We start from the raw sequence: 27,455 nt of genomic DNA, 5'->3' as shown, positions 1-27,455 counted from the left end.
CTACGGCAGTAGCATATAGCAGTTAGCATTCCATGACCCACAATGCACTTCTGCCATGACCCTACCCCGCCGAATTCTTATTGGTTGACGTGTATGTGACGATTGCTGACATTTTCTTCATCTTTTACGCGAATGAGATAAATAATATTTGATATTGTGTAATCTGCAGTACATGATTTCCTTTTTGGTGCCATTTTTGTTCAGCCCTTCTCAGTTTTTATAAGTTACCGCCAACGATGAAATGATCTATTTTAATAGCTACAGCAGTAGCATATAGCAGTTAGCATTCCATGACCCACAATGCACTTCTGCCATGACCCTACCCCGCCGAATTCTTATTGGTTGACGTGTATGTGACGATTGCTGACATTTTCTTCATCTCTTCCGCGAATGAGATAAATAGTATTATTTGATTTTGTGTAATCTGTAGTACATGATTTCCTTTTCGGTGCCATTTTTGTTCAGCCCTTTTCAGTTTTTATAAGTTACCGCCAACGATGAAATGATCCATTCTAATCGCTACGGCAGTAGCATATAGCATATAGCAATTCACTTCTGCCATGACCCTTTCCCGCTGAATTCTTATTGGTTGACGTGTATGTGACGATTGCTGACTTGTGTGTGACGATTGCTGACATTTTCTTCATCTCTTCCGCAAATGAGATAAATAATATTATTTAATATTGTGTAATCTGCAGTACATGATTTTCTTTTTGGTGCTATTTTTGTTCAGCCCTTCTCAGTTTTTATAAGTTACCGCCAACGATGAAATGATCCATTTTAATCGCTACGGCAGTAGCATATAGCAGTAAGCATTCCATGACCCACAATGCACTTCTGCCATGAGTCTCCCCCGCCGAATTCTTATTGGCTGACGTGTGTGTGACGATTGCTGACATTTTCTTCGTCTCTTACGCGAATGAGATAAATATTATTTGATATTTTACGGTAATGTGTTAAATAATTTCACATGTCGCACCCCGGCCAAACTATGAAAAAAACTGCGAAGGTATATACGGCCTTTCAATTTTTGTGGCTCCAGACGGATTTGTTTTTTGTATTTTTAGTCCAATATGGCTCTTTGAACATTTCGGGTTGCCGACCCCTGCGCTAAACCTATTTTGGGGGCCATTAATCTTCCTGAATCCTTACCAGACAAAACGCACGAATCAGGACCCAAGAGTTAAGACCCTGTGACACTTCACAATAAGAGTCCCGTCATTGAACTTCAAGCACCATAATCCTATCGTCTGCGAGTATTCTGCACCAAAGATAAAAAAAATAAAACGTTTTTTTGTCATGCATCCATTTTCTATTGTCCCTCTTGAGGTCGCAATCTCGTTCCTACTCAAAACCAGCACAGAAGGGCTTTTATATTTTCTTGCTTATTTGCTTAAACACACTAAGAGCCGCTGGATTCCCTCTGAAGTGATGACGGATGAAAGGAAAACAGCACTGCACACTTCTTCAACAAGGCAAAGTTAGGCTACTACTCATGTTGGTCATGTGGGGGGGAGGGGCAGGCGCTACAATGCCCCGCCTCGCTCTATATATTGATTAAACAATTCGTCACGTAAACTCTACAAGACATTATTTCTAATTAAAAACTATGCCATAAATTGTGCTTTTTATTACCAGGCTGGGGATGTAAATAAAACTCAGAGAAGCAGATTGTGGCGAGCCTTTTGTTTTTAGAGCCACTGTAGTTAAAATATAAACAAAACAAAAATAGACGCGATGATGGCACCTTTGGGGTCCTTACACCGGGTGCTCTCTAACGCGGATGCAAATCAATAATTTCCGCAGGTAGTTGTTTTTTATGGCTCGAGAGCGGGGAATTGCATGCAGAGGAGGACATATGGAAATTGGCTTATTGCGGGGGTGTAAAAAGTAGCTTGAGGATGATGATGGGTCATGAAAGGGCACTTTTAGATTGCTGCAAAACTAAGGCATCACATCCGGACACACAGACTGCCCTGCCTCTTTTCCAGCTCTAATACTGTCCGTGAAGGTAGGTGGAAAATAGCTTCAACGACCCCTCCCCACCCATTTAATGCTGGTGCCTTTTATACAGAGTAGGGCAGGTGAAGTGATTCTCATGGAGTGATATTAACAGGCGTTTCTCACTCCTTCTCATCTCTCCTCCCCACAGAGACGTAAAACAAGCCCACCTTCTTACATACAACACATACTGTCGCGCGTGTAGCGTCATACGCTCTCGCCGAGCAGAGAGGTACACAGCATGGCTAACATTAGCTTAAGCAGGTCGTGCAAGCGGAACGAGTGACATTACAAGAGAGAGAAGGTGGGAAACTGATAACAAATGGAGGACGAACAATTGATGCCCCAAAAAACAGCAGGGGGTCCATCATCTGGCGGTGGTTTGGCTTCAAGCGGGAAGATATTCAGCAGACAACAGCAATATGTAAAGTATGCATTAGAAGTGTTGCTACAAAAGGTAGCAGCACTACTCATTTGAATGAAGAGTATTTAATAAATACAGTTTTGGTCAATTGACTTAGTTGTGATATCCCTCGGCATGAAAGTTTAAAATGAGCATATATTAATGCAGCATGAAGACGAATGTTTTAATGTAGACACATAGAATCATCATACTGCTGTGGTTATATGCATCAGGTGTTCATTCAAAGCTAAGGCGAAATATCGAGATATATATCGTATATCGCGATATGGCATAAAAATACAGAGATATTAATAAAAGCCAATATCGCCCAGCCCTAAATCAAGGTTGTCCAAACTTTTTCCACTGAGGGCCGCACACGGAAAAATCAAAGCATGCGGGGGCCATTTTGATATTTTTCATTTGGGGACGGCGTGGCGCAGTGGGAGAGTGGCCGTGCACAACCCGAGGGTCCCTGGTTCAATCCCCACCTAGTACCAACTTCGTCACGTCTGTAGTGTCCTGAGCAAGACACTTCACCCTTGCTCCTGATGGGTGCTGGTTAGCTCCCTCCATCAGTGTGTGAATGTGTGTGTGAATGGGTAAATGTGGAAGTAGTGTCAAAGCGCTTTGAGTACCTTGAAGATAGAAAAGCGCTATACAAGTACAACCCATTTATCATTTATTTATTTTCAAACCATTACAAAATATATAAATTATTTTCCTTTTTTTTTGCTTTTAGGGCTCCCGGGGACCATAAAGGTCTAAGTCAATAAAATGTTTAAAACAAGTCAAATTATTATTTATTTATTTTATTTAACGCTTACAGTAAATCTTTACAGCAGGGGTGTCCAAACTTTTTCCACTGAGGGCCGCACACGGAAAAATTAAAGCATGCGAGGGTCATTTTGATATTTTTCATTTTCAAACCATTACAAAATATATGGGGGCCATGAAGGTCTAAGTCAGGGGTCACCAACTTTTTTGAAACCAAGAGCTACTTCTTGGGTACTGATTAATGCGAAGGGCTACCAGTTTGATAAACACTTAAATAAATTGCCAAAAATAGCCAATTTGCTCAATTTACCTTTGATAAATAAATCTATATATATTAAAAAAATGGGTATTTCTGTCTGTCATTCCTTCGTACATTTTTTTTCCTTTTACGGAAGGTTTTTTGTAGGGAATAAATGATAAAAAAAACACTTAACTTGACTTTTTAAAAGAGGAGAAAACACGAAAAAAATGAAAATTTAATTTTGAAACATAGTTTATCTTGGATTTCGACTCTTTAAAATTCAAAATACAACCGAAAAAAATGAAGACAAAAACTAGCTAATTCGAATCTTTTTGAAAAAATAAAAAAAACAAAATTTATGGAACATCATTACTAATTTTTCCTGATTAAGATTAATTTTAGAATTTTGATGACATGTTTTAAACAGGTTAAAATCCAATCAGCACTTTGTTATAATAAATAACACATTGGACCAAGCTATATTTCTAACTAAGCCAAATCATTATTTCTTCTAGAATTTTCAGAACAAATATTTTAAATGAAATTCAAAAGACTTTGAAATAAGATTTAAATTTGGTTCTACAGATTTTCTAGATTTGCCAAAATAATTTTTTTGAATTTTAATCATAGTAACTGCAAGCGCTTTGAGTGTTTAGAAAGGCGCGATACATATCTAAGTTATTATTATTATTATTATTATTAAGTTTGAAGAAATATTTCACAAATATTCTTCGTCGAAAAAACAGAAGCTAAAATGAAGAATTAAATGTAAAAAATTTGATTATTCTTTACAATAAAAAAAATCAATTTACTTGAACATTGATTTAAATTGTCAGGAAAGAAGAGGAAGGAATTTAAAAGGTAAAAAGGTATATGTGTTTAAAAATCCTAAAATCATTTTTAAGGTTGTATTTTTTCTCTAAAATTATCTTTCTGAAAATTATAAGAAGCAAAGTTAAAAAAAAAAAAAGAATTTATTTAAACAAGTGAAGACCAAGTCTTTAAAATATTTTCTTGGAATTTCAAATTCTATTTGAGTTTTGTCTCTCCTAGAATTAAAAATGTCAAACAAAGCGAGACCAGCTTGCTAGGAAATAAATACAATTTAGAAAATAGAGGCAGCTCACTGATAAGTGCTGCTATTCGAGCTATTTTTAGAACAGGCCAGCGGGCTATTCATCTGGTCCCTACGGGCTACCATGTTGGTGACCCCTGGTCTAAGTCAATAAAATGTTAAAAACAAGTGAAATTATTATCTATTTATTTTATTTAACGCTTACAGTAAATCTTTACAGTATATTAACCTCAGGTTGATAAAAAGTAAAAAACAAAAACAAAAAAGGTTTTAAGCCTTTTCTGTCAAAGACAACTTTGTTTTTATAATAAAACTGAAATAGGCAGTATTTTCTCCACTGCCGAAAACATTCAGAAAGCAATGTTAATGTGAAGAAATTAGAGCCTTAAAGAGATCAATAATGCAGGACACCATTGATTTTAATTAATTAGTATTTTTGAGTAATCACGGTAAAAAGATAAATAAAATCCCATTAAATATGTTTGGGATTCAAAAAGTGCCCCACTCATAAAGTGATACATTTTATTTGTTTTTTTTTTTACTTTCAACACTAAAGTTACGAGATCAACTTCAGATATATCTGTCCATTTTAAGTTTGAACTATGATTTTGTTTGTTTTATGCTCTTTTGTCAAAGAAAATGCTGATGTTTTTGTATGGCAAACACAAAATATATGCAATATTTTACACATAAAAATATTTGAAATAATTGGAGCATTGAGTAGGTCAATAATTCATTATAACATTGATTTTCTTTTAAAATTTTTAGCAATGGCAAACAAAATAAAATAAAGATGGACAAAAGAAAAAAAAAAAAACAGCCTGCATCGCAGCGTTGTGTCAACATTGCAACTTTTTTTAGTTAGATTTCACCACTTTTTTTTATTTTTACAATAGCATTTCCAGAATGTGTGGCGGGCTGGTAAACAATTAGCTGCGGGCCGCACTTCGGACACCCCTGCCTTAAATACACACATTGTTATGGTTGGTCATGGTTATTGTTGAGCGCTACCCCAGGATGCTCGGACATGGCAGCAGTTACGATCAATCAACTCTTAAATTAAAGGGAAATGCCAAGTGGCAAACCATCAATCATCTTCCGCTCATCCGAGGTCGGGTCGCGGGGGCAACAGCCTAAGCAGGGAAACCCAGACTTCCCTCTCCCCAGCCACTTCGTCTAGCTCTTCCCGGGGGATCCCGAGGCGTTCCCAGGCCAGCCGGGAGACATAGTCTTCCCAACGTGTCCTGGGTCTTCCCCGTGGCCTCCTACCGGTTGGACGTGCCCTAAGCACCTCCCTAGGGAGGCGTTCGGGTGGCATCCTGACCAGATGCCTGAACCACCTCATCTGGCTCCTCTCGATGTGGAGGAGCAGCGGCTTTACTTTGAGCTCCTCCCGGATGGCAGAGCTTCTCACCCTATCTCTAAGGGAGAGCCCCGCCACACGGCGGAGGAAACTCATTTCGGCCGCTTGTACCCGTGATCTTATCCTTTCGGTCATGACCCAAAGCTCATGACCATAGGTGAGGATGGGAACGTAGATCGACCGGTAAATTGAGAGCTTTGCCTTCCGGCTCAGCTCCTTCTTCACCACAACGGACCGGTACAACGTCCGCATTACTGATGACGCCGCACCGATCCGCCTGTCGATCTCACGATCCACTCTTCCCTCACTCGTGAACAAGACTCCTAGGTACTTGAACTCCTCCACTTGGGGCAGGGTCTCCTCCCCAACCCGGAGATGGCACTCCACCCTTTTCCGGGTGAGAACCATGGACTCGGACTTGGAGGTGCTGATTCTCATTCCGGTCGCTTCACACTCGGCTGCGAACCGATCCAGCGAGAGCTGAAGATCCCGGTCAGATGAAGCCATCAGGACCACATCATCTGCAAAAAGCAGAGACCTGATCCTGCGGTTACCAAACCGGAACCCCTCAACGCCTTGACTGCGCCTAGAAATTCTGTCCATAAAAGTTATGAACAGAATCGGTGACAAAGGACAGCCTTGGCGGAGTCCAACCCTCACTGGAAATGTGTTCGACTTACTGCCGGCAATGCGGACCAAGCTCTGGCACTGATCGTACAGGGAACGGACCGCAACAATAAGACAGTCCGATACCCCATACTCTCTGAGCACTCCCCACAGGACTTCCCGAGGGACACGGTCGAATGCCTTCTCCAAGTCCACAAAGCACATGTAGACTGGTTGGGCAAACTCCCATGCACCCTCAAGAACCCTGCCGAGAGTATAGAGCTGGTCCACAGTTCCACGACCAGGACGAAAACCACACTGTTCCTCCTGAATCCGAGGTTCGACTATCCGACGTAGCCTCCTCTCCAGTACACCTGAATAAACCTTACCGGGAAGGCTGAGGAGTGTGATCCCACGATAGTTGGAACACACAAAGTAAAAAAAAAAAAAAGAGAGAAGGTAAATGTACACAACACAGGATGATCGTGCAAGGGGAAAAATAATTAATAAAGTACTGTGTAATAATAAACAAAAAAGGATGTACTTGTACTCCCAAAGAGACACAACTGACCAGTGCAGAGAAATACATGACCAAAACAGGTTGTCGAGGGTTAGCAGTAACGCCTAGCGAAGAGTGGCAAACATACAGAGATCACGATTTCAACAATGGACGCTCAAAGATAACTCAAATCCAGTCAAAGACATCTCAAAGAATGAACCTGAACGACTAACGAACAAATGACAGACCCCTGCAGTTTGGACCACCTGAAGTATCGGGGTAATGTTGAGAAACAAACACGAAATAGGAAACGAAATACAAGCCCAAAACAAGAAATGAGAAAAATGAATAACTTAAAGGGGTCTTATAATGCAAAACTAACTGTTCTTACTAATTGGTACTTGTTTTTGTGTATTTTGGATCCGCATATGTTTGAAATCATACCATGAAGGAATGGCGAAGATATTTACAAAATAATCTTGACTTCCTTCCTACTTGCTCCAAATGAGCCATTTAGAATTTGCACAATTTGTGACGTTTTTCCCCAATAGTGACGTAAGCGGATATCTCCATATATGGTAAAGTTGTACCCAAAGAGCTCTGCGCGAGTGCACTGTTGTAGTCAATAAGCTCCTCCTTTTTTTCTATCTTCTTGTTGTGGGGCAGACTGGCTCGTACATGCTCGTACATATCTGTTGCCATGTCTAATGCAAAGTAGCATATAGTTCGAACTTAAATCTGTCAGTAGGCTCGCAATGGAAGCACCGAAAACTACAACATGAAGAAAATCAACATAAGAAATCTTGAATTAAAGGGGAATTATCACCAGACCTATGTTAGCGTCAATATATACCTTGATGTTGCAGAAAAAAGACCATATGTTTTTTTAACCGATTTCCGAACTCTAAAAGGGTGAATTTAGCGATTTAAACGCCTTTCAATTGTTCGCTGTCGGAGAGATGACCTTTCACCCGTGACGTTACAATGGGAAGAAATCCACCATTTTCTCAAACGCATTACACACAAGTCAAATCAGCTCTGTTATTTTCAGTTTTTTCGACTGTTTTCCGTACCTTGGAGACATCATGCCTCGTCGGTGGGTTGTCGGAGGGTGTAACAACACGATCAAGTTGTCTTACGTGGAGTGTGGAGTGTGCATCGAATAGCACGGCATGCTAATCGATGCTAACATGGCAGAAATGGCAAGAATGTGTGGATTTCCTGCGACACTCAAAGCAGATGCATTTCCAACGATAAAGTCAACAAAATCACAAAGGTGAGTTTTGTTGAGGTTATTGACTTATGTGCTAATCAGACTTATTTGGTCATGGCATGACTGCCAGCTAATCGATGCTAACATTCTATTTAGGCTAGCTATATGTACATTTGTAGCTATATTTGCATCCAGCCTTTCCCTCCACCCACATTTAATGCCAAACAAACACTTACCAATCGACGGATTTAAGTTGCTCCAGTGGTCAAAAGATGCAATCGTTGGTTAGAAGGCGATCGCCGCATAGCTTCAATAGCTATTCGCTCAATAGCTTCAGTTTGTTCTTCAATTTTGTTTTCGCTATCTGCCTCCTCTCTCAAACCATCCGAGTGAATACATGCGTAATCTGTTGAATCGCTTAAGCCGCTGAAATCCAAGTCTGAATCCGAGCTAATGTCGCCATATCTTTCTGTTCTATGCGCTATGTTTGTTTGTATTGGCATCACGCAGTAACGTCATAGGAAAATGGACAGGTGGATTTACAGATAGCGAAAATCAGGCAATTTAAAGCGTTTTTTCGGGATATTCCATGATGGGTAAAACATTTTTTAAAAACTTCAAAAAATAAAATAAGCCACTGGGAACTGATTTTTATTGGTTTTAACCCTTCTGAAATTGTGATAATGTTCCCCTTTAAGATTTGTATATCTAGAAATTAGCTAGACTTTTAAGCTGTAAATTAGTATTTTCTTTTGAAAACGTGCATTATTCAACTCTCAACTTTTAAATTAAACATCTTCGAGATATTGCAAACAAGATTTTCTATGTGTAAAAAAAAACAAAATATTTTCTTTTAATAGTTATTTTCTCAATTTGAAAAAGTTTAAACTCGAATATAAAAAAAATATTTATGCTAAATTTAATCTTAGTCAATGACTAAAAATGAGTAAACTGCTCTATAAACTAAGGACATTTGTTGGAATAAAATGTTAAATGTTGGAAAGTGGCAAATAATTTGAAACGGTTCAAACGTTAACGATGCCCTCCTCTATGGACAACATGACAATTGTTCCGCCACTTTTAGGGAAAGTTCTACCAACCCATGAGGAGGAATATAGCGGGGCCGTCTCCCGTCATTGTCTGTCGATGCAGTTTTTAAAGAACAGGTGAGTTAATAAGTAAAAGTGGCTGCACACACAACTCTGGTTCAACGGAATATTAAAGCTGCTTTTCTTATAGGTGCCTTTCATACAGAAGCCCGCCGATGCTTCTTCTAAAGATGCAAAATCACTATCAGTATTTAATGTCAGCAGCAACATGCAAAAAGGTGTAAAAAAGGCGTGCTTGTACAGGCAGTGAAGGGGGCTACACACATGCCTCTGATACTTGTCACACTTGTACCCCTTTTTGATGGAAAAACAGAGGGCGTAAGGTGCAAAAGAGCCGGGAAGTCCCAACATTTGATGTCAGTGCCTTATATACAGGGCTTTGACACTGAAGGAAGCAAAATGTGATTTTGTCCCACCCCTGTACCAGATGTAAATTAAAAGTGTAAATTTAAAAGAAAGATGAATGCACATTTTGTCAACAGAAGAATAAATATAATTTAATCGGGGTGCTGTTGTCAAGACGACCTTGGTTTTGCGTGGCGGATCAATGCGTCGATACAAGTCCTCATTAAGCAACGTGTGCCGTCGGAAAAGGACGCTCACTTAAGAAGGCCTTCTGATGCTCGATGGGCAGCCGCTTCCTTCGTCGCCGGCAGCCGTTACCCGGGAAACGAAAGAAGACAGGCGACCAGCTTTGGATTTAAATCAGGGATGGCGGGGGGGCTGAAAAGGCCTCCTTTTTTTGGGATTCAAACGAGCTGTTTTGCATGATTTGGAGACACCTGGACGCTAGGAAAACAAGTGGGGAGTTTAAGATAACACAAGCAAATGTTTCATGTCAGAAGAAGACATTATGGTCTGATAAACGCGTTAATGCTCGCGTGTATGGAAACCACTGCAGCACACGTTGCTACTTTCTTCAACCCACACTGCCTGAACGTCCAAACACTGCTACTTACAGGAAGTTAGGACCTACAGTATTTGACTGAAAAGTTAGTAATATACTCATTTTAACTTTCAGAATACATTATACTGGTCATGACGACTCCTCGACTTGCACTTGAAAATAGAAGATACTTCACTTTTTACAATTTACTTCCATGATGAAAATACTTTAAATCTGAATGAGTGCATACATACATAAGTACATATTCATATAGTGTACACAGGTACATACACATTTCCATACACACACGATACATGCATTCACATGCACATCCACTGTACAAACATACATACTGTATATACATATATACATAAATACATACACTAAAACATACAATCAAGCCTCATCAAACATATATTATCGTTGTCCCCCTCTCCAGATTGAACTGCTAAAGTTTAACCTATTTTACCATAACAATGTATAGGGTTAATATAGTTGGCTTCTCTTTCTTTCCCCCTTTTTGTCTGCTTTTGGTTTGTGATTCAAATATTCATTACATGTATGTATTGTTGCATTTGAAGCCATTGTAATATCGACAATAGAGGTAATTACAGAGGGGCAAAAAAGTATTTAGTCAGCCACCGATTGTGCAAGTTCTCCCACTTAAAATGATGACAGAGGTCTGTAATTTTCATCATAGGTACACTTTAACTGTGAGCGACAGACTGTGAAAAAAAATACAGGAATTCACATTGTAGGAATTTTAAAGAATTTATTTGTAAATTATGGTGAAAAATAAGTGTTTGGTCAACCATTCAAAGCTCTCACTGATGGAAGGAGGTTTTGGCTCAAAATCTCACGATACATGGCCCCATTCATTCTTTCCTTAACACGGATCAATAGTCCTGTCCCCTTAGCAGAAAAACAGCCCCAAAGCATGATGTTCCACCCCCATGCGTCACAGTAGGTATGGTGTTCTTGGGATGCAACTCAGTATTCTTCTTCCTCCAAACACGACGAGTTGAGTTTATACCAAAATGGATACATGGATGATACAGCAGAGGATTGGGAGAATGTCATGTGGTCCGATGAAACCAAAATAGAACTTTTTGGTATAAATTCAACTCGTCGTGTTTGGAGGAAGAAGAATACTGAGTTGCATCCCAAGAACACCATAACTACTGTGAAGCATGGGGGTGGAAACATTATGCTTTGGGGCTGTTTTTCTGCTAAGAGTACAGGACGATTGATCTGTGTAAATCTCATGTATCGTGAGATTTTGAGCCAAAACCTCCTTCCATCAGTGAGAGCTTTGAATGGTTGACCAAATACTTATTTTCCACCATAATTTACAAATAAATTCTTAAAAATTCCTACAATGTGAACTCCTGGATTTTTTTCCACATTCTGTCTCTCACAGTTGAAGTGTACCTATGATGAAAATTACAGACCTCTGTCATCATTTTAAGTGGGAGAACTTGCACAATCGGTGGCTGACTAAATACTTTTTTGCCCCACTGTATTATTATTATTTCTTATTAATATTATTATTTCTATTGGTGTTGTCATTGCTCTATTAATACTGTAATAATGTTCATTGCGATTTCTTTGTTATTACTATCTACTTCAACAACTGGTTGTTCGCTATCATTTTTGGTATCATATTTGTATGTATCATATTTGCTGGTGTAGTTCTGTTGATGTTTTAGTTTTTGGTCGTTGTCTCTCTCAGTCTTATGCCCCTCTTTTTTTGTTTTTCCATCCCCTCCTGCTCCGGTCTGACTGCGCCAAACACTAAATCTATCCATTTAACAAAGTCAAATACAAATAAGGCAACTTAACAGAAGTATCCCACACGTCTCTTTTGTAGAGTAGGCCTGTACAACAAACTATATATCAGTATGCACATCAACAATATGATTTGCCGGAGTGGTTGCACAGGACATATAATAAAAAATAATTTATAAAGATTATCCTTTGGCAACACTAAATTGGCCCTAGTGTGTGAATGTGAGTGTGAATGTTGTCTGTCTATCTGTGTTGGCCCTGCGATGAGGTGGCGACTTGTCCAGGGTGTACCCCGCCTTCCGCCCGATTGTAGCTGAGATAGGCGCCAGCGCCCCCCGCGACCCCGAAAGGGAATAAGCGGTAGAAAATGGATGGATGGATGGATGGATCCTTTTCTTATTTCTTTAAAAGTTATTTAACGTCGCTTTTGAAGATGCTATACATTTTTTATATCATCTACCAATGATGATTGAATACATGAATACATGTTAGATTTATATAGTATAATACTATTATTATTATTATTATTATCATTATAATTATTATAAGTAGGAGTGTTCCGATCAGGCTTTTTATGCTGCAATTCTGATACCGATCATCCATGAGTGAGATCAGAGAATTGTTTAATTTATTTATGATGAGTGCTGTTTATCGATAGCAACACAAAAATTAAACCACCATCGAGAGAAGCGAGGAGGTCCTGGGTTTGACTATGTGTGTTGTTTGCATGTTTTCCCTGTAAGTTACCAAAGTTCGAGAGTTTTGTTTCACCCAATCAGCCCAATGTTAGCATGCTAATATTAGCTAGATAGCATGTTAACTTTTTGAGCTAGTTTTGCAACCGTTTACCCCAGAGTTATATACCTTGGTATGTGATATTTGTTAACTGTTAACATGCCAATGTGAGCACATCCATGCTAACTGTTGGCATGCCAACGTTAGCACACATGCTATGTGTTAGCATTTTAATAATAGGATGCTAATGTTTTAGGCTAGCTCTGTAGCTCATTGTGTACAGTCATAGCTAAAACTCACAGATTCGGTCACTCGGCACCATCTTAAAAGTATGCCGGCTTTCAGCGACCTCTGGCCAGGGGTCCAGGGGGACAGATAGCAGGCCCGTCAAAATTTCTGTGGGAATTTTCTAGTTTTTTGTATTGTTTAAAACTAACTAAGTGGCTAGCTTAACAAACAGCATGCCTGCTCCTGCTTGCTCTTACTCGATGTGCAATACGTTTAGCCTCGTTCTTCAGTATACTAAAATATGCCGTTTGATAACAGAGGGGAGCGGCTCCACACTTAGCTCAGTTAGCAGCCGAGGGACCAAAAATAAATAAAATATCAGTCTGTGGATTTGTTTATTTTATTTACAACAGTTTCTATTCTATAAATGTGTACAGATAATTATATATATGACCGACCTCACGGTAACAACACCTCATGTTCCTGGGAGCATGTGGGTCATCTAGCTGAGTGGTTCTCAACCACCGGTCCGGGGACCGGTACCGGTCCGTGACAAATTTTCTACCGGGCCACAGAGAAGGATTAAATCATTTATAAACAACAGCATTTTCTCCAACTTAAATTTCGCCTGTCCCACTAGACACACCAATAAGCTTATTTATAGATGTACGATAACACTCCTTTTCATACTTGCCAACCTTGAGACGTCAGATTTCGGGAGGTGGGGGCTGGGGGGGCGTGGTTGGGGGCGTGGTTAAGAGTCAAATATTTAATATATATATTAAACATACATACATATATATATATATATATATATATATATATATATATATATGTATATATATATATTTATATATATATATATGTATATATATATATATATATATATATATATATATATATATATATATATTTATATATATATATATATATATATATATAGTATAAAGGCTCGCTCTTTATACTGTGGAAAAGCGGATGTGAAAACTGACTGTCGACACGTCACTCAGGTCCGTTTGGAGCTGGAGGGGGCGTGGCCTACAGCTCCGCCTGAATTTCAGGAGATTTTCGGGAGAAAATTTGTCCCGGGAGGTTTTCGGGAGAGGCGCTGAATTTCGGGAGTCTCCCGGAAAATCCAGGAGGGTTGGCAAGTGTGCTCCTTATAGGAAGTTGCCATTTGTTATAGCTTTGTGACCTGATATAATGCACATTAATGAACATATAAATTATAAATGTTACAGATTGTAGCCAAAGGCTGATTTCCATCTGCATCTCATTGCAAAGAAACAGGCCCAGAGCTCCCACTAATTCAGCGTTATAGTGAGTTGTATTTTTCATACACTTATTTTTGCTGTATTATTATCTGGCACAAGTGGAAATAATTCCTTCATTTTTATTTCAAATATGCAAAAAAAACAAGAGCAAGCCTGATCCAATACAGTGCTATAGCCTTAACAGCCATTATAACAAAATGTAAACAATGGAGAACAAAAAAAAACGGTCCGTGGGGCAAAAAAGAGGACCACTGTTCTAGCTGATCACCTTGGTTTGCATGAGTTTCAAGCCAGCAAAGTGAGAGGAAAGATCACCAACAAGTTTTGCTTTGCACTTGGCAGCACCCAAATAAAACTGATTGCGGAGAAACCAGCAAAGAGCCTGGGGAAAGTGCACCCTGAAAGACCAAGCATCCTAACCTGGAACCAGAGTCTTGGCCAGCCACAGTGGAAAAGCTAGGGCTACCTAGCTCGTTATGGACGTCACTATACCAGCATGGCATCCTTCCTCCAGCCTCTCCTAGTATACAGAGTTCCTGTATCTCCACAATCGAGTGCTTTAAGAGAGTCAGCAGGTTCCTCTGAAGCCTGCGCAGCGTTGCCAAAATGCTCAAACTCCCTATCAAACACACTATTGAGGATTTCAAGAAAGTACTGCAGTACCGCGACTATTCTGATACAGGTCGCTCAGGCTTGGATTGGAGTGAGGACAGGACAAGAAGTGGAAGATGCTGAGTCACTGCTACGACATGAGGGACTGGTGGGAGCAGTGACCCATGAATGATCTGGGCTACACAACAACAAGGCAGAGGAAAGGACAAAAGGAGAGAAGATCATTGATCCAAGAAGTGGTGCAAGCATGCAGTATGGTCGTATGATTGGAATACTGCAACAGGGAGCTTGGACAAGATGGGAGCAAGTGGTGGATCACAAAGTGTCCTCCGCTGAGCTGTAGAAAGTTGAGTACCTTCGAATAAGTTACTTGATGTGTCACCAAGCCATTACGACTTATTCTGTTAGGGGAAGGTGAAGACTCCAGGAAGAGATCAGTTAGTGTTCGAAAACCCGAAACAAAGGATACAATCACTGGCGCCATGATCATGTCCTGGAAGCCGCAGCAAACAACTTCAGCCTTTTTTATCAGTGACTGCAAGTGCCTTTGCTCGGTGAAGAAGAACACATTTATTTTTAATGGTTGGGTAGAAAACAATGTTTGCTGCCAGGACCACCACAGCTCCTCTCCTACTGTAGCAACACTGCAGGAAGCTCAAATTCTTAGAAACTGTTGCTATACCAACACTAATGCCAGACATGGTGCTGATCTCAGAAGCCTCCAAGCAGCTAGTCCTTCTTGAACTAACCATCCTGTGGAAGGATCGGATGGAGGACGCCCAATGAGAGTTTAAAATACATCGAGTTAGTAAAAGAATGTAGGAGCCACAGTTAGGCCAGTACCATTGAGGATTTGCAGCCAAGTCATCATGGAGCCAAGTCATCATGGAGAACCACTGAGAGAGCAGAAGTTGCCTCAAGTTGGATCAGGAGAGGAGATTCAGAGGTAATTTTTAGCAACATGAACACAAGCTGGGTCCTTATTGAGAGTGTCTGATGCTTGAAAGGCCTGAAACACTCAATGACCCCAAGCAACATCCCTGTCTTTACTGGAAAAAAAATAAGAGTTTTGGCATTGATATTGTTGGTTTTGGTTTGACCAATATTTAAAATGATCCAGCATTAGCAGTAGCGCTAACATTACCACAGGAGGATGCACTGAAAATTCAGCCCTCCTTGTCATTGCTTACTTGTCAATGTTATTAAAGAATACTACCAACTGTAAGTCTTGTTTTTTTGTGTTTTTTTATTTTTATTTTCACCTGGCACCTAAGCAGCATCGCTCCAGCGTCAGCAACATTCACCGCCCTCGGAATGCAAATGATTTCATGTGTGTTAATACGGGATTATCCGGGGAATGTGCCTGCGTACGCGGGTCGACTGCGATTCCTCGGGCGCTAAAAACACAACACAAATACGAGCCCCTCGCCGACTTATGAAAAACAGCTGATGCAGCACATATTGGACCCCCACCGGTGTCAACTTTTTATGCCTTTTTCCTGTTGAATACGACGTCATAAAAACAACAGAGGGAGGTATAAAAATGTGGAGGGCTAGAGGAGCAATGTACACTATGTATGCAGCTTAAGTATGCACTAGAACTTTGTTTTGTTTTTGGGAAGACAAAAAAAAAAAACATCCAATAATGAAACTCTTATACTACATACCCTCGTGTTCTTGAATGCATCACATTCCAGATAATGAAGTCAGCATCCATCCTAAAAAGAAAGCACAAAATATATTAGTTAAATAAAAGGAGAGTTTGGTCATAAATGTAGCAGTCTCCAAACTGCAGTTCAAGCATTGAAGGTAAAGTACCAATGATTGTCACACACACACACACACACACACTAAGTGTGGTGAAATTTGTCCTCTGCATTTGACCCATTTCCTTGTTCACCTGCTGGGAGGTGAGGGGAGCAGTGAGCAGCAGTGGTGCCGCGCCCAAGAATAATTTTTGGTGATTTAACCCCCAATTCCAACCATTGATGCTGATTGCCAAGCAAGGGAGGTAATGGGTCCCATTTTTATAGTCTTTGGTATGACTCGGCCGGGGTTTGAATTGACAACATATTGATCTCAGGGAGGACACTCCAACCACTAGGCCACTGAGTAGGGTTATTTATAAGAATCAAAAAGACATTTTTTAGGCCATGTATGTCGGCCTTGCATCAGCAACCTGATTCGTAAATTGTTTCAAGATTTACATCTCTACTGATCACATTGGCACCAATGCTATTACGGAACTGATTATCGGTACCCAAACCTAATCACTGGTCAATTATTGGTGCACCATTCAAAACTTTTTCTGTATTTTTGGGAAAACCAATGTTTCGGCTAATCATTGGTAAGTACTTATACAACGAAATTATTGAAAAATATTATGTAAAGACAAGTGAAGTAAACCCAGCGTAACACTGCGTAAAGTAATGTGTAATTACAGGCGAAAAGATTCCTCAAGTAACTCTAGTAATTTGATGACAAAATATGTTCAAGGAATTATTGCTGCCTTGAGGCGCTAACTTTTTTTTTACGGCATTTTGCCTCATTTAGTAAACAGTAGTCAAAGCTCACGTTTCGCACTGACTGTTTAGGTGTTGCACAGCTGTTTACGTCAAAGATCATACGCCCCCTGCACTGCACAACACCGCTTTTTTAAATACGCTTGAGTTTAGAAAAAAAATGTTGCCGACACAATTCGCAATGGCAGACGCCGCAGAAAGAAGTGGACAAATGCCACAGCAAAACGAGGGAATTAAGAAGCGGCAAAAGTTGTCGAAGGTGTGGGAACACTTCACACTCAAATCAAAGGAAAACAGAGTAGTGTGCAAACATTGTAAAGTGGAGCTTGCATACCACAATAGCACAAGTTCGATGCTGCAGGACCTGTCGAGAAAGCAGCTGATTGAGGGACGTCCGGAGGTGAGGTAATTCATCCATTATCAAATGTAAACGCAAAAGTTGTGTAAGTGACGTAAATGTTATTCATTATGATAACCAGGATGTGTTCTCTTACTCCTGCGAAGTCATCAGATGCTACCAAAAGGTGTTGAAAACTATTAACGCTATCCGAGCTGTCGTGTTCAATTAGCCTTTCATTAGTAACCCTGCGAAAGTAGTCGTGCAAAGTTATTCGGGTAATTCACATCATGCAACCACATGCTACTTTGATAGCTTGCACTTGCACCCACTATAGTTTCTGTAAAATGTAAAAGTTCCAAGTCCTTGCTCACAGTGTTAATGTTATGATCTGCTGCTCGGATCATTCCATATTCGTGTTTTGTTCCATTTTTGTATTATAGTTTGCCAATGTTTGCCTTAGTTCCTTGTTTAGTCTGTTACCATGGTTGCTCATTAGTTTTCACCTGCCCCTTGTTTTCCACGCACGCCTGTTCCTCTTGATGACTGCCTTATTTAAGCCTACCCCTTTTGTTATTTCGTCCTCGGTTCCTAATTTGCTTTCATGCAACAAGTGACAACCTTTTCCATGCTCTTACTCGCTAGCTTTCACGCTACGCTTTATCTATTCCTAGTTCTCATGCTAGTTGTTTTGTTTTCCCTTTTTGTGCCTTTGTGTCAAGTGTTAGTGTATCTGTTTGTTTCCCTAGTTTCCATGCTAGCGCCTTTTGTTTGCCTTTTCTGCCTAGCACCAGTATTTTTGTTCTTAGCCTTTTATTAGTTAAATAAATCCTTTATTTCTTACCTTATGCTGTGTTCCTGCCCGACACATCTTTGGAAGAACAAACCCGGCATCGCTATGCCCACCAAGCGTCACAATTAATACTTGTGTGCCACGTTCCTGCCAGTCATATTGGTTCTGAATATGAAGTTACACATTTCAAATGCAGTATTAAAGGTACTACCTAATCCACTTTTTATGTTTGACGATTGTAGCTGAGATAAGCGCCAGCGCCCCCCGCAACCCCGAAAGGGAATAAGTGGTAGAAAATGGATGGATGGATGGATAATGAAAACTGTTCTTATTGTTTTATTTTTGGTACTAAGAGTTATTTTCATTTTAACTTTCTCAGGCAATATTGATTTTGAAGAAATGTTATATATTTGTCTTTTCATCTCAAACATATTATGAAGGCAAAATGAACATTGATTACTATTTTGCATGCAATGAATGCAAGGAACTGTAATGCATTCTTAAAATGTAAAAATGTTGTCATTTATTAAGTTGTCTTTTTATATTGTTTATGTATTGTTGGCAGGGTGAAAACAGCTCAGCGGATTTACGTGGAGAAACCACCATTTAAACAACACCGTATAATAATCATGAAAAACATATGAGGTACAAGAACGTTGTTTATGTGGTCACACCACACAGCACATAGAGCTGTGAGCGCACCTGTTTTTATTAGCACAAAAATTGGCACAATTAACCACGGACGCATTTCAGCTGTGCGTGTCAGCCTTCAACAATGAAAATAGGCGTTTAGGAAATTAAAGACAATTAGGCCAAATGCAATAACTGAGGACACATCTTAACATGTATAATTAAACCTTAATTAAGAAAAACTATGATTTATACGATTACTTGATTAATCGATTGGGATGTTAGATAGAATTCTCAATTACTAAAATATTTGATACCTGCAGCTGTATGTGTAATATTGTAAAGCAAACTTTTGGGATTGTTTGAACTTGCGGAGTAAGAAAGTGGAACTGCAGCCTGACTGGTGGCGTAGCATGATGATGACACAATCGCTCAGATAAACCCAGATTTGCTATCATTAATATTTACCATGGTATGGTTAATGATTTTTCATCCTTTTTATTGGTGGAAACAAGCTCATCACAAACCAGTGAAAGCATGAACAGCCATTTGTTTGCAGAAGGAGAGGAGGAAGTGTGAGCCAATAGTGCCATCAAATAGATTACAAAAAAAGAGATACTCATGGTTTTGAAAAGCCAACACAGGCCTGACTTTTCCCTCTGGATGATCGATGATGTAAGATACTATATTTTTAATATGTTCAGCTTTCTTAATTATTTTTTGTAATGAGACACATTATCTGTTAGTAAAATATAACTGCCTGAGGCCTCGTCTGGCTTTTAGAAAATCATTATGATAATATTTTCCCTGCATTTAAGTTTTCTAAATTTGTATATGTGTTTGTGAATTATACATTTTATATGTTTACTCTAATTCATAGGAATTGGTCATTATAGACAACACTCTAAACCAGTGAAGTTGGCACGTTGTATAATTAGTAAATAAAAACAGAATACAATGGTTGTCCAGGGTGTACGACGCCTTCCGCCCGAATGCAGCTGAGATAGGCTCCAGCGACCCCCCGCGACCCCAAAAAGGGAGAAACGTTAGAAAATGGATCGATGGACAATGATTTCCAAATCTTTTTCAACTTACATTCAATTGAATACTGTCACGGCGTGGACTCGTACCCGTATTCCTCCTGCAACTGTTTGTCAGAGTTCCTCCTCTGGCTGCTCCTCCGGACACGCCCCAGGGCGTGGCACACCCACGCAGCAACAAGGCTGCAGACAATTGTGCATCAGAGCACCTGAACTTGACGAGAGGGAGCGGCATAAAAGCTAGCGGACTCAGGGGACCTTCGCCAGAACGTACCGCATCTTTCACAGTAAGCATCACGTCTGGCACCACTCGCTCGTTCCTTGCTCGCCTTCTTTGTGCTCTTCCTTGTTCCCGTGTTTGATGTCCCTTGTGTCTTCCACAGTGTCTTCCCTGTTGCCTGTGATCGTGTCCTGCCTCACGACCTCCACCTGGATCTTTGCTTGCCTCCCTCGACCCTTGACCTCTGCTTGGACTCGGACATCGTTGCCTGTCTCCAGCCCCGGACTGCCTGCCTCCCTACTGACTGCCTCTTTGCCTTGCCCTTTGGATTCGATGAAAGATTCACACAACACGCACCGACAACAACTCCTGGTAAAACTTACATTGTTGATTCGACACATCGTCCACACTCATTCACTTGTGGTGGTATGCACACCCCACACACTCAAGGTTTCAATAAACCTGGTAAACCGCAGTTCTGCCTTGGTGTCGCCTCCTTCCTTTTGCCTGGTACACAACAAATACACTGAAAACACAATATATTTAATGTTCGAACTGAGAAACTTTTTTTTTTGCACATTATCATTAACTTATAATTTAATGGCAGCAGCACATTACAAAAAGGTTGGCACAGGTGCATTTTTACCACTATGTTAGTTGGTCTTTCCTTTTAACAACACTCAGTAAATGTTTGTGAACTGCCCATCCATCCATCCATCTTCTTCCGCTTATCCGAGGTCGGGTTGCGGGAGCAGCAGCCTAAGCCGGGCAGCCCAGACTTCCCTCCCCCCAGCCACTTCGTCCAGCTCCTCCCGGGGGATCCCGAGGCGTTCCAAGGCCAGCCAGGAGAGATATTCTTCCCAACGTGTCCTGGGTCTTCCCCGTGGCCTCCTACCGGTCGGACGTGCCCGAAACACCTCCCTAGGGAGGCGTTCGGGTGGCTACCTGAGCAGATGCCCGAACCACTTCATCTGGCTCCTCTCGATGTGTAGGAGCAGTGGCTTTACTTTGAGCTCCTCCCGGACGGCAGAGCTTCTCTGACCCAAAGCTCATGACCGTAGGTGAGGATGGGAACGTAGATAGACCAGTAAATTGAGAGCTTTGCCTTCCGGCTTAGCTCCTTCTTCACCACAACGGATCGATTCAGCGTCCGCATTACTGAAGACGCCCCACCGATCCGCCTGTCAATCTCACGATCCACTCTTCTCTCACCCGTGAACAAGACTCCGAGGTACTTGAACTCTTCCACTTGGGGCAAGATCTCCTCCCCAACCCGGACATGGCATTCCACCCTTTTCCGGGCGAGAACTATGGACTCGGACTTGGATGTGCTGATTCTCATCCCAGTCGCTTCACACTCGGCTGCGAACCGATCCAGCGAGAGCTAAAGATCTTGGCCAGATGAAGCCATCAGGACCACTTCATCTGCAAATAGCAGAGACCTAATCCTGCAGCCACCAAACCAGATACCCTCAACGTCCTGACTGCGCCTAGAAATTCTGTCCATAAAAGTTATAAACAGAATCGGTGACAAAGGACAGCCTTGGCGGAGTCCAACCCTGACTGGAAACGGGTCCGACTTACTGCCAGCAATGCGGACCAAGCTCTGACACTGATTATACAGGGAGCGGACTGCCACAATAAGACAGTCCATTACCCCACACTCTCCAAGCACTCCCCACAAGAATTCCTGGGGTACACAGTCGAATGCCTTCTCCAAGTCCACAAAGCACATGTAGACTGGTTGGGCAAACTCCCATGCACCCTCAAGAACCCTGCCGAGAGTATACAACTGGTCCACAGTTCCACGACCAGGACGAAAACCACACTGTTCCTCCTGAATCCGAGGTTCGACTATCCGGCGTGGTCTCCTCTCCAGTACACCTGAATAGACCTTTTCGGGAAGGCTGAGGAGTGTGATCCCACATTAGTTGGAACACACCCTTCGGTTCCCTTTCTTAAAAAGAGGAACTACCAACCCGGTCTGTCAATCCAGAGGTACTGCCCCAGATGTCCACGCGATGTTGCAGAGTTTTGTCAACCAAGACAGCCCCACAGCATCCAGAGCCTTAAGGAACTCCAGGCGGGTCTCATCCACCACCAGGGCCTTGCCACCGAGGAGCTTTTTAACTACTTCAGCAAACCTCAGCCCCAGAAATAGGAGAGTCCACAACAGATTCCCCAGGCACTGCTTCCTCATAGGAAGACATGCTGGTAGGATTGAGGAGGTCTTCGAAGTATTCCCTCCACCGATCCATAACATCCACAGTTGAGATCAGCAGAACACAATCTTCACCATACACGGTTTTGACATTGCACTGCTTCCCTTTCCTGAGGCGGCGGATGGTGGTCCAAAATCGCTTCGAAGCTGTCCGGAAGTCGTTTCCCATGGCTTCCCCGAACTCCTCTATGTCCAAGTTTTTGCCTCTGCGACCGCTGAAACCGCACACCGCTTGGTCCGTAGGTACCTGTCAGCTGCCTCCGGAGTCCTATGAGCCAAAAGAGCCTGATATGACTCTTTCTTCTTGACGACATCCCTCACCGCTGGTGTCCACCAGCGGGTTCGAGGATTACCGCCACGACAGGTACAAACTACCTTACGGCCACAGCTCCAATCGGCCGCCTTGACAATAAAGGTACGGAACATCGTCCACATCGACCAACTTCGTTTGAGAACTGAATTTCTGAAGCTTTTACTACGAAGACACACTGTTGTAACACGTGCAGAATGTGGCTTGGCATTGTTTGGCTGAAATAAGCAGGGGCATCCATGAAAAAGACGTTGCTTGGATGGCAAGATATGTTGCTCTAAAACCTGTATGTACCTTTCAGCATTAATTGTTCCTTTCCAGATGTGTAAGTTACCCATGCCTTGGGCACTAATACACCCCCATACCATCACAGATGCTGGCTTTTGAACTTTGCGCCTATAACAGTCCGAATGGTTCTTTTCCTCTTTGGTCCGGAAAACAATTTGAAATGTGAACTCGTCAGACAAAGAACACTTTTACACTTTGCATCAGTCCATTTCAGATGAGCTTGGGCCCAGCGAAGCCAGCACCATTTCTGGGTGTTGTTTATAAATTACTTTCGCTTTGCATAGTAGAGTGTTAACTTGCACTTACAGATCTAGCAACAAATTTTAGTTACTGACAGTGGTTTTCTGAAGTGTTCCTGAGCCCAGGTGGTGTTATCATTTACACACTAATGTCACTTTTTGATGCAGAACCGCTGCAGGGATCGAAGATTACAGGCATTCAATGTTGGTTTTCAAGCCTTGCCGCTTACGTGCAGTGATTTCTCCACATTCTCTGAACCTGTAGATTATATTATGCACCGTAGATGGTGAAATTCCCAAATTCCTTGCAATAGCTCGTTGAGAAAATTTGTTTTTAAACTGTTCGACAATTTGCTCACGCATTTGTTCACAAAGTGGTGACCCTCGGCCCATCCTTGTTTGTGAATGACTGAGCGTTACATGGAAGCTGCTTTTATACCCAATCATGGCACTCACATGTTCCAATTAGCCTGTTCACCTGTGGCATGTTCCAAATAAGTGTTTGATGAGCATTCCTCAACTTTCTCAGTCTTTTTTGCCACTTGTGCCAGCTTTTTTGGAACATGTTGCAGGCATCAAATTCCAAATGAGCTAATATTTGCAAACAATGATAAAGTTTACCAGTTCAAATGTTAAGTATCTTGTCTTTGCTGTCTATTCAAGTGAATATAGGTTGAAAAGGATTTGCAAATCATTGAATCCTTTTTTTATTTACCATTTACACAAGATGCCTATATATATATATATATATATATATATATATATATATATATATATATATATATACACACACACACGCATACATACATACATATACTTAGCATTTTTACTGTGAAATAAACACATTTCCCCCACTTGGATTTTAGGTGTTGGGGTAATTTTAAGCCCATTAATGCGTTAGTACACTATGTACACATAACTGTACAGTCACACGTGAGGTAGTATTGAAAGACAGAAAACTAATGAGGCAAGCTTTACACTGGAAAACAGAGCTGACAAAATACAAGATAAAAGACTGTATTTTAGAAAAAAAGACAAACTTATAATTTGTCCATGCAGCTAGTTAATTTCACTTGCCCTTTCTAAATTAAGATTTATATGTCTTTAAATTAGCAGGACTTTTAAGATAGATATAAGTATTTTATTCTGAAAAAGCATTATTCAATTTTCAATTCTCAGCATCCTCATAATGTTGCAGACTCTGTATATACGGTTTACTGTGTGGGGAAAATCAAAATACCTTATTTGGATAGTTATTTTCTAAATGTTTACATTTTTAAAGTGGCATAGACAATATATATAATTATTTATGCTGAAATTAAGACTGTGATGTATATTCAGTGACTAAAAATAAGTAAGACAAATTCTCAAAATACAATTTCCAATCCCGGCAAGTGGAAAATAATATACAGTGAATGTAGAGCCTGATCTCCTCGGATCTAAATACCACGCACTAAACATGCGCACATTATAAAATTGTGTGTACTTTAAATGTACACAGTTTATAAACAACAGAAAGTATTATCATCAATTGAATGTGTTTTCATCAGTAACATAAAAGGATATTGCTGAATATTGCTTTGGAGCTTGATCACCTCCTCATAACTCCCAGTTTGCACATCCTTTTCAAACATACTTAAGAAAGACACAAAATAACACCTGCTTCAATGCAGCATTGATGAACTCCTCTCAGTATTGTGGGCGTTCTGAGGATTAAAATACATTAAGTTGATCAGGCCCTTAATGTTTTAAAGGCGAGACAAAAAGGTAAAAAAAACAAGAGTATGTAAAAACTCAAAGGCGTTACAGACTCACACTGAGACAATACATACTAAACTTAACATTAAGTATAAAAAGGAATTGCAAGGTAAAAAAACAAAACAAAAGCTAAACTTTAAAGTACGTTCACACTGAACAGTTTTTCCCCTAAAGTGCATCAAGATGTCAAGTTAATATCCACGGAACAATCTATATAGACATTATTAGTGTGGTACAGTCGGTATTTAGTCCCTGCAGTGGAGCTGAAAATGAAAGCTTGTCTGAACAGAATTTCCCCTGGATCAAGGACACAACAGTGAAAACAGAAACAGGAAATCAACAGAATTGTCCCCACAAAGAGAATTACCACGGCCTCTTTTCAAGAACAAAACTTTAAACATCATCCCGCCTGAAGGCAACACATTTTTGAGTCACGTCACAAATGGCCGCCTTGTGACGGGAAGAAAAGAACAAGTGAGAATGCAGCGTGTGAAGCAGTGGCTCTCTCTACCATGTAGAAAAAGCCTCCGCTGAGCTGTAAGCACCAAAGCACATCAAAGTGTGGCTTATTTTATCAGCCCACTAGAAAATGTTCTGAGAACGAAAGCAATTGGAGGAAGGAAGTCCGCCAGTAACTAAGCCTGTGTGACCTGCGTACAGTCGCTCGACAAAAAGCTCTAATCGTGACCCCGCTGTGGCCACGCTTAAACTGACAAGCTGGTGCATATGTTTGTACATCATCACCGTGCCAACAGCTAGCATGCTAGCAACATGAGTACGCCCTCTGTGGTAACGTGGGAATGTCTCTCTCGCAACTTTGGGTGTGTTCTGCTTCCAACTTTGGGTGTACTGTATCTCAACAAAAGGGAAATGTCTACATTGTCAGTATCTAAGAGGCTAACAGCAAGGATGATATCAACTGCATGAATGCATGTGTTTACGGTCTTTCAAAATACCTCAGGACCACAGGATGCTAATGCTAAAACACTAAAATATCCCAACTGGGGGCTGCTATGACAAATGGAATTGTTTCTTATTCAGAAAAATGTAAAATTATGTGTCCTTGATTGAGTAGGGACTGGCGTTTGAACAGTACTAACCAGACCAAAAAAAGAAGAATCCATCGGTGCTTCATTTTCGTGCAAAATGAATGCAGACTCAGCCGCCTGCAACAAGTGCTTGGCGGTGATATTGTAACAGTAACGTCTTGTAAGTCATGTACCGGTCACGTCTTGTAAGTAATGCACCTGTCACGTCTTGTAAGTAATGTACCGGTAACGTTGTAAGTAATGTAACAGTAACGTCTTGTACGTAATGTAACAGTAACATCTTGTAAGTCATGTACCGATCACGTCTTGTAAGTAATGCATCAGTCACGTCTTGTAAGTAATGTACCGGTAACGTTGTAAGTAATGTAACAGTAACGTCTTGTAAGTAATGAAACAGTAACATCTTGTAAGTAATATACCTGTCACGTCTTGTAAGTAATGTACCTGTCACGTCTTGTGAGTAATGTACATGTCACGTCTTGTAAGTAATGTACCAATAACGTCTCGTAAGTAATGTAACAGTAACGTCTCGTAAGTAATGTAACAGTGACGTCTTGTAAGTAATGTACCGGTAACGTCTCGTAAGTAATGTAACAGTAACGTCTCGTAAGTAATGTAACAGTGACGTCTTGTAAGTAATGTACTGGTAACGTCTTGTAATTAATGTACCGGTCAAGTCTTGTAAATAATGCACCAGTAACGTCTCGTAAGTAATGCACCGGTAACGTCTTGTAAGTAATGTACCGGTAATGTCTTGTAAGTAGTGTACCGGTAACGTATTGTAAGTAATGTACCGGTTATGTCTTGTAAGTAATGTAACAGTAACGTCTTGTAAGTAATGTACTGGTTGTGTCTTGTAAATAATGCACCGCTAATGTCTTGTAAGTAATGTAACGGTAACGTCTTGTAATTGATGTAACGGTAACGTCTCGTAATTGATGTACCGGTAACATCTCATAAGTAATGTACCGGTTATGTCTTGTAAGTAATGTACCGGTAACGTCTTGTAAGTAAAATAACAGTAACGTCTTGTAAGCAATGTACCAGTAACGTCTTGTATGTAATGTACAAGTAACGCCTTGTAAGTAATGTACCAGTAACGCCTTGTAAGTAATGTAACGGTAACGTCTTGTAAGTAATTTACCGGTAACATCTTGTAAGTAATGTAACTGTAACGTCTTGTAAGTAATGTAACTGTAACATCTTGTAAGTAATGTACCACACAGTCTTACATTCATTTT

The 27,455-nt window shown here is 40.6% G+C and overlaps 1 protein-coding gene across 12 annotated transcripts in view; it reads right to left on the bottom strand.

Annotated features, from left to right (window-relative positions):
- The window catches only part of LOC133560244 (adhesion G protein-coupled receptor L3-like), a 422,550-nt gene that overhangs the window by 352,389 nt on the left and 42,706 nt on the right, over positions 1-27,455 (bottom strand). For all 12 annotated transcript variants that reach the window (XM_061912548.1, XM_061912556.1, XM_061912551.1 and 9 more), the window contains exon 2: positions 16,475-16,525. The gene's annotated coding sequence lies outside the window, so the exon portion shown is untranslated. The remainder of the gene's footprint in view (positions 1-16,474; positions 16,526-27,455) is intronic.

This window comes from Nerophis ophidion, linkage group LG10 (assembly GCF_033978795.1).
Source record: "Nerophis ophidion isolate RoL-2023_Sa linkage group LG10, RoL_Noph_v1.0, whole genome shotgun sequence".
Taxonomy (NCBI): Eukaryota; Metazoa; Chordata; class Actinopteri; order Syngnathiformes; family Syngnathidae; genus Nerophis; species Nerophis ophidion.
Note: the sequence above shows the minus strand (reverse complement) of the source record. Positions and strands in the feature narration are given on the sequence as shown.